Source organism: Megalobrama amblycephala, linkage group LG1 (assembly GCF_018812025.1).
Source record: "Megalobrama amblycephala isolate DHTTF-2021 linkage group LG1, ASM1881202v1, whole genome shotgun sequence".
NCBI lineage: Eukaryota > Metazoa > Chordata > Actinopteri > Cypriniformes > Xenocyprididae > Megalobrama > Megalobrama amblycephala.
In genome coordinates this window covers 37,183,892-37,195,453 of record NC_063044.1, presented here as the reverse complement: position 1 = coordinate 37,195,453, position 11,562 = coordinate 37,183,892, and positions in this window count along the sequence as shown.

Below are 11,562 nucleotides of genomic sequence, written 5' to 3'. Positions count from 1 at the left end.
CGAATCCGAGGATATCGAATTCGTCAACATCGGATGAACCACGTGTCCGCCATTTTGAATTTTGTCATAAATTGCAATAACTTTTAAACAATTTGACATATCTTCACACAAATTGGTATGTATGACCTTTAGAAGGTCCTGAAGGTACCTGAGAAGTTTCAACACAGCGCCACCTACTGTTCCACAGATGTAATGATTATTGCAAAACCACTTATAACTTTTGAAAACACTTTCCAAAATGTGTATGCTTTATGTCATTTTATTCCCTGGCTTATGCCGATTCCGACGATGTGTCATTTGTCATTTTCCTTAAATGTACCTGTCCGCCATATTGAAATAAATGGAAAACAGTTTTTTCGCTACTCCTCCTACAATTTTTGTCCAATTTTGTCCAAAATCAGCTCAGGTGATCTTTGGACCGAGCCGCACAGAAATGACTGAATGGATTTTTGATATTCGCTACCATTCCCAAGATATTCATCTCTGAATGTGACCTTGCTTGTGTTTGTTGTCTTATGCTAGTTAGCTTAGCATGCTAATTGCTTAGCATGCTAACCAGTTGTCATTCTCTTTAATGTGGCTCTTCAGTTATCAAGTTAACCATGAGCTTCATTAGCATTAAGTTAGCTTAGCATGCTAATATGGTTAGCATGCTAAGTAATGCTTTTTTTGTGAATTCTTTGTTAGACTAAAAGGTTTCTTCCACAGTTTGTTGAATGTGCATCCTCAAGTAGCTCAATGTGTAAAGCCAGTTATCTGAAGAGCCCTTTATCCGAAGTTAGTGGGTTCGAATCCCAGGTGGAGCGGTTTTATAAAATAGTGTGTTTTGATTCCTTTACTGCCTCTTGGATTAGAAATAAATGCTTTTTGTTTCATGCTGTGTTCATTTTCATCTAAGCTTATGTACATTCTGAGTTCATTCTTGCCCGTAATTCTGAACCAGCTGTTTCATGTTTGTTCATTTTCTGCTGTTTTTCCTCTTCCTGCTCTGTATTGCACTACAGCATGATGAGCTGCAGAATGATCTAAAGTGCAGCTTTATAAGAATTCTTCATTTTGAGTTCATTTTCACATGAACTAATAAACTTCGGCAGGTGTGGAAACATTCACTTGCACAGTGGTGCAATGAGATGAGAAATGGACCTTGGACCCGGAGGTCGTGGATTCAAATCTCGTGTGGGGTTCCTTTATACAATTGTGTGTAATGAGTCATTTTGATACCTTTTTTATCCAAATAAGGATTGTGCTAATCTTTATTCCTCTTCAATGAGATACAAGTATTTTAGTTCATTCCGTGTTCATTCTCTGAACTTCTATTGATTTTCATTAGGGGCCAAGCCCCAAAGGGGCTGTAGCCCCTATTGTAATTGTACGTTTTCCCTTTTATTATTAGGGGCCAAGCCCCAAAGGGGCTGTAGCCCCTATTGTAATTGTACGTTTTCCCTTTTATTATTATTATTCTTCCTCCCGAATGGGAGTCTATGGCAGCCCTATCAACGGAACATGAGAAAATGATGAAATTTGGCACACTTGTAGTGATGGTCATGTCTAGAAATCTGACCAATTTTGGAGTCTCAAGGACCAACTCTATAGCGCCACCACCAGTTCAAAAATTCAACATTCTAAAGGTTATAACTTTTGAACCATTTGCTCTAGAAAAATACAATTTAGTACATCTGATTTGTCTCTTCATGCTGATTCTATTCAAATTCTTACATTAAGTCTCCACCCATTACAGTAGCGGCCATTTTGAAAAGTACAGTAGTCCGTTTTTTCGCTACTCCTCCTTCAAAATTTGTCCAATTTTGTCCAGACTTTGATCAGGTGATCTTTGGTCTGAGCCGCACAGAAATGACTGAGCAGATTTTTTTTTATTCATCTTTGTTCAAAAGTTATGATGTCACGAAGTTAATGAGGTTTACCCAAAATTGCTATAGAGGCTGTATCTCAGCCAAACTTTGAGCGATCAAAACAAAAATTCGTACACTTGATCAAGACCATGATCTGAGGTTCCTTGCCGAATTTGGGAACAGCGCCACCTACAGGTCATGAGATCTGTAAAATGGATATTTTGGCCAATAACTTTTGAACACTTTATTAGAAAATCAAGATCTTGGTGTCTATGGATTCCTTGGGCCATGCCGAATCCGGGGATATTGAATTTGTCAACATCGGATGAAAAGCATGTCCGCCATTTTGAATTTTGTCATAAATTTCAATATCTTTTAAACTATTTGACATATCTTCACAAAAATTAGTATGTATGACCTTTAGTAGGTCCCGAAGGTACCTGAGAAGTTTCAACACAGCGCCACCTACTGTTCCACAGATATAATGTTTTTTGCAAAAATGCTTATAACTTTTGAAAACACTTTCCAAAACGTGTATACTTTATGTCATTTTATTCCCTGGCTAATGCCAATTCCAACGATGTGTCATTTGTCATTTTCCTTAAATGTACCTGTCTGCCATATTGAAATAAATGAAAAACAGTTTTTTCGCTACTCCTCCCACAAATTTTGTCCTATTTTGTCCACAATCAGCTCAGAAGATCTTTGGACCGAGCCGCATAGAAATGACTGAACGGATTTTTGATATTCGCTACCGTTCCCGAGATATTTGTCTCTGAATGTGACCTTCCTTGTGATTGTTATCTTATGCTAGTTAGCTTAGCATGCTAATTGCTTAGCATGCTAACCAGTTGTCATTATTTTTAATGTGGCTCTTCAGCTATCAAGTTAACCATGAGCTTCATTAGCATTAAGTTAGCTTGGCATGCTAATATGGTTAGCATGCTAAGAAATGTTTTTTTTGTAAATTCTTTGTTACACTAAAAGTTCTCTTCCACAACATGTTGAACATGTGTCATAATGTAGCTCAATGTGTAAAGCCAGGTACCTGACGAGCCCTGTACCTAAAGATAGTGGGTTCGAATCTCGGGTGGAGTGGTTTTATGAAATTGTGTGTTTTGATTCCGTTATTGCCTCTAGATTAGAAATAAATGCTTTTTGTTTCATGCTGTGTTCATTTTCATCTAAGCTTCTGTACTTTCTGAGTTCATTCTCGCCCATAATTCTGAACCAGGTGTTTCATGTTTGTTCATTTTCTGCTGTTTTTCTTCTTCCTGCTCTGTATTGCGCTACAGCATGATGAGCTGCAGAATGATCTAAAGTAAAGTTATTAAATATAACATTCAGTGCAGTTTCATAAAAATTCTTCTTTTTGAGTCCATTTTCACATAAACTAGTGAACTTCGGCAGTTGTGTCAACAGTCACCTGCACAGTGGTGCAATGACATGCGCAATGGACACTGGACCTGGAGGTTGTGGGTTCGAATCCCGTGTTGGGTGGTCATTATGCAATTGTGTGTAATGAGTCATTTTGATTCCTTTTTTATCCAAATAAGCATTGTACTAATCTTTATTCCTCTTGAATTAGATACAAGTGTTTTTAGTTCATTCTGTGTTCATTCTCATCTGAACTTCTATTGATTTTCATTTCATTTCCACCTGTCCTTCTGAACCAGCTGTTTTGCATGTACATTCAATTTCTGCTGTTTTTGCTCTACCTGCTCCGTATTGCGCTACTGCCCCTTCTGGGGCTTGGCCCCGAATTGCTGCTTGCAGCTATATTATTTTAATTGATTTTATGAGATGATGCTGAATGTGAGGTAGGTTCTATCTATCTATCTATCTATCTATCTATCTATCTATCTATCTATCTATCTATCTATCTATCTATCAGAACGAATTGGTTGATGACTCGCTGTACATTATAATGCTTCGTTCCTGAATGAACAAGCCAAATGAATCTGCTGAATCTCAATGACTCATTCAATAAAGGTGACTTGCTGCCACCTAGTGGCGGTTTTAATTTCACATTTTAAGTATACAGGTGCTGGTCATATAATTAGAATATCATCAAAAAGTTGATTTATTTCACTAATTCCATTCAAAAAGTGAAACTTGTATATTATATTCATTCATTACACATGGACTGATATATTTCAAATGTTAATTTCTTTTCATTTTGATGATTATAACTGACAACTAAGGAAAATCCCAAATTCAGTATCTCAGAAAATTAGAATATTGTGAAAGGGTTGAATATTGAAGACAGGGCAAGACACAAAAGATCATTGCAAAAGAGGCTGGCTGTTCACAGAGCTCTGTGTCCAAGCACATTAATAGAGAGGCAAAGGGAAGGAAAATATGTGGTAGAAAAAAGTGTACAAGCAATAGGTCCAAAGTTATGTTCTCTGATGAAAGTAAATTTTGCATTTCCTTTGGAAATCAGGGTCCCAGAGTCTGGAGGAAGAGAGGAGAGGCACACAATCCACGTTGCTTGAGGTCCAGTGTAAAGTTTCCACAGTCAGTGATGGTTTGGGGTGCCATGTCATCTGCTGGTGTTGGTCCACTGTGTTTTCTGAGGTCCAAGGTCAACGCAGCCATATACCAGGAAGTTTTAGAGCACTTCATGCTTCCTGCTGCTGACCAACTTTATGGAGATGCAGATTTCATTTTCCAACAGGACTTGGCACCTGCACACAGTGCCAAAGCTACCAGTACCTGGTTTAAGGACCATGGTATCCCTGTTCTTAATTGGCCAGCAAACTCGCCTGACCTTAACCCCATAGAAAATCTATGGGGTATTGTGAAGAGGAAGATGTGATATGCCAGACCCAACAATGCAGAAGAGCTGAAGGCCACTATCAGAGCAACCTGGGCTCTCATAACACCTGAGCAGTGCCACAGACTGATCGACTCCATGCCACGCCGCATTGCTGCAGTAATTCAGGCAAAAGGAGCCCCAACTAAGTATTGAGTGCTGTACATGCTCATACTTTTCATGTTCATACTTTTCAGTTGTCCAAGATTTCTAAAAATCCTTTCTTTGTATTGGTCTTAAGTAATATTCTAATTTTCTGAGATACTGAATTTGGGATTTTCCTTAGTTGTCGGTTATAATCATCAAAATTAAAAGAAATAAACATTTGAAATATATCAGTCTGTGTGTAATGAATGAATATAATTGTAACACAGTTCGTATATACGGGAAGAAGGAAGTGGGAACCGGTCGAACGTTCAACAAAACTTTAATACCAAAATAAACAAAGAACAAAACGAAAGTAAAGCCGGCAGACCCTCGCGGACGTCTGCCGGCCACACAAACATAATAAAACATAACGTAAATTCCAGGCCTGGTCCTCTCTCGTCATTCACTGTCGTCGCTCCTCCTTTTATGCTCCCGGATCTCCTCCGTGAGAGATTCAAGGCCGGTGCGCCTCCCAGGCGGAGCTCATTAACTGTCGCGCCACCGGCCTCGCACCGTTCTCTCACGGCTCTCGCCCGCCCTGGTCGCCACAATAATATACAAGTTTCACTTTATGAATGGAATTAGTGAAATAAATCAACTTTTTGATGATATTCTAATTATATGACCAGCACCTGTAGCTGGTTTGAGAGTAGACGAGCAAGGACTGTTTTGACATGGTTGACATATTCATCTTTGGATTTCGAGTAGATCAAAATATCATCAATGTAAGCTATTACATACTGGTTCAGAATGTCCCGGAAGATCTCATTAATGGAAGACTAAAATACGGGGGGAGATTTGGCAAGCCCATACGGCATAACTTGGTACTCATAGTGTCCCCTAGTATTGAGGAAGGCATTTTTCTATTCGTCGCCCTCCTTGATTAAATTATAGGCACTCCGTAGGTCAAGTTTAGTGTAAATGGTGGCCTCACAGAGCAGCTCCAAGGCTGAGGGAACCAATGGAAGGGGGTAGCGGAATTTAAAAGTAATGTTATTGAGTCCCCTAGAGTAAATGCATGGCCTCAACCCTCCATCCTTCTTTTCGACAAAGAAAAACCCTGCGGCAGCTGGAGAAGTTGAGGGTCGGATGAACCCTGAGCTTAGTGCTTCTTCGATATAATCTTCCATGGCTTGGGTCTCCTTTACAGACAGTGGGTAGACTTTACTTTCCGGGAGCATGGCGTTGGGCAGTAACTCTATAGAACAGTCCCAAGGGCGATGACGTTGTAATTTCGTGGCTTTGGTTTTGCTAAAGACTTCTACCAGATCATTATAACAGTTGGGGATGTTAACAGTCTTGTTCGTTTCTGGGCTATCAATACTCATGGTTAAACATGGTTGGGGGACTTGGGAAAAACAATGACTTCTGCAGAAGTTGGACCAATTAATCAACTCACCCTGATGCCAGGAAATAATGGGGTCATTAATGTATAGCCATGGAAATTCGAGAATTACTTCATGCTTAGGTGAGTCAGTGACGTATAGGGAGATTAATTCTTGATGGAATAAACCCACTTGAAGAGTTAATGGCTTGGTCTGGTGGGTGATTCCTTCCCCAATGGTGTTATCATCTATGGCCTTGATCTTGATAGGCATAGACTGTAAAAAAAGATGGACGACGCGACGCCGTTTCCTTCCATTGTAATGAACTGAAGCCAAAATGGCCGACCGAATGGGCGCTGACATGTTACGCAATACGTCAAAAAAAAAAAGTTTGGAGCCTGGGCATGCGCAGAAGGAACCGTCAGTGGAGCCGGAGGCGGAGCCGCAGTATCAAGCTTCCGCCCAAACGCACTCGCAATCAACCACGCCCCCTGAACTTCTTACTCGTTTTTTTTATTGGCGGTTCACATTGAACTTCTCTTTTGCTTGCTGAAATAAGGTAAGTTAAATAGAAATACAACAACTAACGACTTAAATTTAAAGACATAATAATATACTATATTAAAACTGACGTTGGCTATTTTTTAAATGATTTAAAATGAACAAGTCTTTCACGATGTGTTGGACACTATGGTTGGACAGCAAAATTAACGATCTTTAGTTAATGCAGTCTGTCAAAGTTATCATCATACAGTTTATGGCGACCACATGCATTTTTTTTCTCATATAAAATAAATATATTTTGAATGGATTGTTGTTTCATTTTTGTTATCTTCATTTTAGGATTAACGTTGAACAAAATGACCTCACATTTCACAGCCACCACAGAGTTCAAACGTAAGTATAAATAACATAAAAATATATAGAAATAAATGTTCTATTTTGATTTCAGCGTTAAGCTTCTAATTTAAGAATGATATAAGCTAACTCAAGTTTTATTAGTTATTTGTCCCAGCTATATTCAATCCGTCCGGAAATCAACAATAGCTGCATAACGTTAGCTCTATTATTACAAAGGTTTAATTAATTATATTTTAACCTGTGATTTAAGAAAAGTGCATCTACATCACCAATATCGATTAAAAATGGTTCTGTAAAGTGTTTTATGCTAAGCATGCCGGCTTACCTTAACAAGACCTTTGAATCCTGGGATGTTTTAGTGTTTGATGTGAGCTGTTTCAAGTCGTCATTTCAAAATAAAATAAAGTTGATAACGAAAACGGTGTGCTTAAAAATGAGTGGATGGAAAAATATGCATTTATTCTCCATAAAAAAAAAAAATCAAAAAAAAAAATCACCAAAACTGAGTGCCTCTCCTCAATTTGCAGCAAAGAAAACTACATTGACTATTCCAAAACTTAGAGAGAAAAAAAACACTTCTAAATCCTTTGCTGGAAACGAAATTAAACTTTTGAGTATTCCTGACATACAGCATACCATAGCTTTGTAAAATATGAAAAAAAAAAAAAAAAAAACATTTAAATATAAATAACACACAAAAACAAAGTTTCTTAAAAAGGTGATAATGTTTTTATTATTATTATTATTATTAACAATCAACAGGACCCAGAATATACATCATTGGGGACAGCTACATTCACCGTGGGGAAAAACATGCGAGGCAGACAGTCGGGACCAACCTTGGGCTGGACGCCCATATCCGGTGGTTTGGCTGGGGAGGCATGGTTTGGAGAAACGTCCTCCCCTTCTTCTATCAGTGCCTTGGAGGAAGAGCTGTGCCAGATGTCCTCTTGATTCACTGCGGCGGGAACGACCTCGGAACCATCAAGAGTGTCAAGCTTGTTGCAGGAATCAAGCAGGACTTGCAAGACCTCCACAGGAAGTTCCCGCAGATGAAAATCATCTTTTCTACCATCACACAGAGATGCCAGTGGAGGTCTGCACACCCCCAAAAAATGGACAAAGCCCGGCGCTTTATTAACAGTGTGATGACTTCCTTTGTTTTGTCTATTGGTGGAGGCATTGTGCATCACCGTCAGATAAAGCGTAGAGATCCTAGCCATTTTTTGCATGATCAAGTTCATTTGGCTCCTTTGGGAAATGATATATTTTTAAAAAACATTGCCCGGTGTTTGAAAGACCAAATCCAGTAGGGTTTGAACTGCTGGATTTGAACTTTCTACCCAAAGTTGTGGCATCAAAAATGTCTAGGATTTTTACACTTCATGTGACGTTTGATGAACAATGTTTGTTGTTGTTGTTTACACAAAGGAAGTCATCACACTGAGTTCTGTCACAGCTCTTCCTCTCCTTCTTTCCTTCTTTCCTTTTAATTTTCTCCAAACCCTTTGCTTTACCTCAGCCATTTTCCCCACGGTGAATGTAGCCAAGATTTTGTAAATAAATTTACTGGAGTAGCATAAAGCCCCCACCATACTTCTTCTTTTTTTTTTTTTTTTTTTTAAAGAAAACCATTAAAAATATATATTACATTTTCTAGGGAAAAAAAAGAGAAGATTGCCTGTCTCCAATCAACAGTTTTTTAAATGATTGTTATCTGAGTAACTGTATATGCCAACAAGTGTAAAGAGCAGCGTGTGAGCAATATGAATATACAAGACATTAAATTACATAAATACTGATTTGTCCAACATGTCTCTTTGTAACAGTACTTTCATAATACTATTGCAGATTTTACTGACAATACATAGTTTGGCATTTTAGAATTTAAACCTTTTTTCAGTGGTTCATTTACAGACAATACTCACAAAGAATTACATAAAGAGTGGAATACTACACATGTGGTGAGTCCTCCATGTTGTCACTGCGTGGCACTGCGTCTGAATCTAACGCAGGTTCTGTAAATATATACATAAAGAAAAGGAATCATGAAAAACATTTATTGCAAAGCAAAGTGCAAAGCTCATGCCTCAAAACTTAAAAGGTTAGTTCACCAAAAAATGAAAATTCGGTCATTAATTACTCACCTTCATGTCGTTCATAGTACATAGCACATGCGTGTTCTGCTAATTCTGCACATGTGCGATGGCACTCTTTGGCAATGTCATAAGATCACATCATGAATAAGCAGCTGTATTGAGTTCGCCATAATAGCATGCTGTCTGATGGACCGGTAGCAGAAATCTGAGAAACATAAAGCAGTGTTAAGAGAGTTCACTCAAATATGAGATTCCTTAGTAATTGACTAACCTTTATGTGTGTATCTTCTCTCTTCATCATTCTCAATCCTCAATGTCCTAAGACAGGACAGAAAAAAAAAAATTTTATACACCAGATCCAACCATAAATTTCAACAAAGTGGCCCATCTTAGTTGAAAGCCCACTCACCACGACAAGGTGCAGGCCATGAGTGGGACACAGGACAAGACATACTTGACAAACAAGACTGACTCAGACGAGACAAAACAGATTTTGTGACATTGAAAATTGTGAACAACAGAAATGCACATTACATGTAAATTCTAAACTATATACAAAAATATTAACAAAACAACAAAAATATAACATTTATAGAAACATGTAACATAAATATCATGAACATATTCATTTCTCAAACTAAAATGAAAGGAATGCATTTTTTGGTATTGTATTTTTATTTTTTATTTTTTATTCATGAACAAAAAATGACAACGTCATGTAATGGTAACTGGAAACTCTAGAGTGTAAACTGTATTTAAAACAAAACAGTCATACTTTTATACTTAGAAGGAACAATGTTAAATTCAATTTCAACAATTTATTAACAATGGCTTCTTGTGACTGAACAGCTTATTAAAAAAACAACAACCACATATTAAAGAAAATTAAGTAAATGATTCAGTCCTGTTTATGCGGACTGTAAATCATTACCAGCAGCAGCAACAGAACTTAAGGGGGATCAGTGGAGTCGAGGTGTCTTCTGTGAATGATTCAGTCCTGTTTATGCGGACTGTAAATCATCACCAGCAGCAGCAACAGAAATTAAGGGGGATCAGTGGAGTCGAGGTGTCTTCTGTGAATGATTCAGTCCTGTTTATGCGGACTGTAAATCATCACCAGCAGCAGCAACAGAAATTAAGGGGGATCAGTGGAGTCGAGGTGTCTTCTGTGAATGATTCAGTCCTGTTTATGCGGACTGTAAATCATCACCAGCAGCAGCAACAGAAATTAAGGGGGATCAGTGGAGTCGAGGTGTCTTCTGTGAATGATTCAGTCCTGTTTATGCGGACTGTAAATCATCACCAGCAGCAGCAGTAGCAGCAACAGCAGCAGCAGAACTTCAGGAGGATCAGTGGAGGCATGAATCATCAGCAAAGAAAACAATAGATGGTAGATGGAAAATGCGACAGCAACAAATATCCACAAATTATTCCCCATAAAAATGGATCAATTTAGTCAGCTGTCTGCGAACCATTTTGCCCTCTTTTGCCATTTCAGTTTGCCCCCTTGCAAAGTGATTAAATCTGACTTTGCAGTACCACAAGGATGCCATCTTTACCAATAAATGAGTATGATTCATTTCAACACATGTAGCAAACATATGGCTGTGTAGTTGTGGGAAAAGATCTTTCTCAGCACAATCTGCTAGAACCTCACTGGAAATGGCTAATGTGATTCCTCGTCCACAGGGAAGCTGACCTCCACTTGTTGTGATCCTTCTCTGAATGTATTTCTCTGTGGTCAGACAAATGGACACCATGCCTGGTGATGGTTTCTGCAGGCCACCTCTGTCTTTTAGATGAATTAAATCATGTGCGGCACCATCAGATGTTAATGCCTGTGAACACGGCAAGCAGGTGATTTTCTCTTTCATCTTCTTCACCACAAATCCTGTGATGTAGCTGATCGCTGCCTCTTTGTATTCAGAAAGGCTGCATACATCAGGGAGGACAGGAACTGTGTCATCCTCAGGCATGCCCACTTCCACCAACTGCACTTCCAATCTTCGGGCAACATTCACAGATGCAGGTGTTGAGTTTAGGATGTAAGTGTTGTCTCGAAGCAAACAGTTCCCTGTGCCTGTTTTCACTTGGTGCCTCACAAGTAGGCGTTTGTATGCTCCTCTGAACTGCCTGGCATTGGGGTTGTCATTGTGACCACCTCTTGCTCTTATGGCAGCAAAGAAGAGCTCCAAGTGGTCCTGACTTAATTTGCAGGTGAGAAGATATCTGCATGGTGCATTGGCCCTCTCCACAAGGTCATGGTAGATGTTAAGAGCACTTCTGCCATTCGCAATGAAGCCATATATGGCAGTCTTTTTTTTTGGTGGTGTGAAGTGGCACCATTTTGTTGTACTGCTGGACCTTCAAGCCACGGAGCATGGTTTCTGCCTGCTTCAAAATGGTCTCAACCCGATCTTTAGTTGTTGGCTTGATTGGGGCTTTGAAACCTTTTCCAAGAG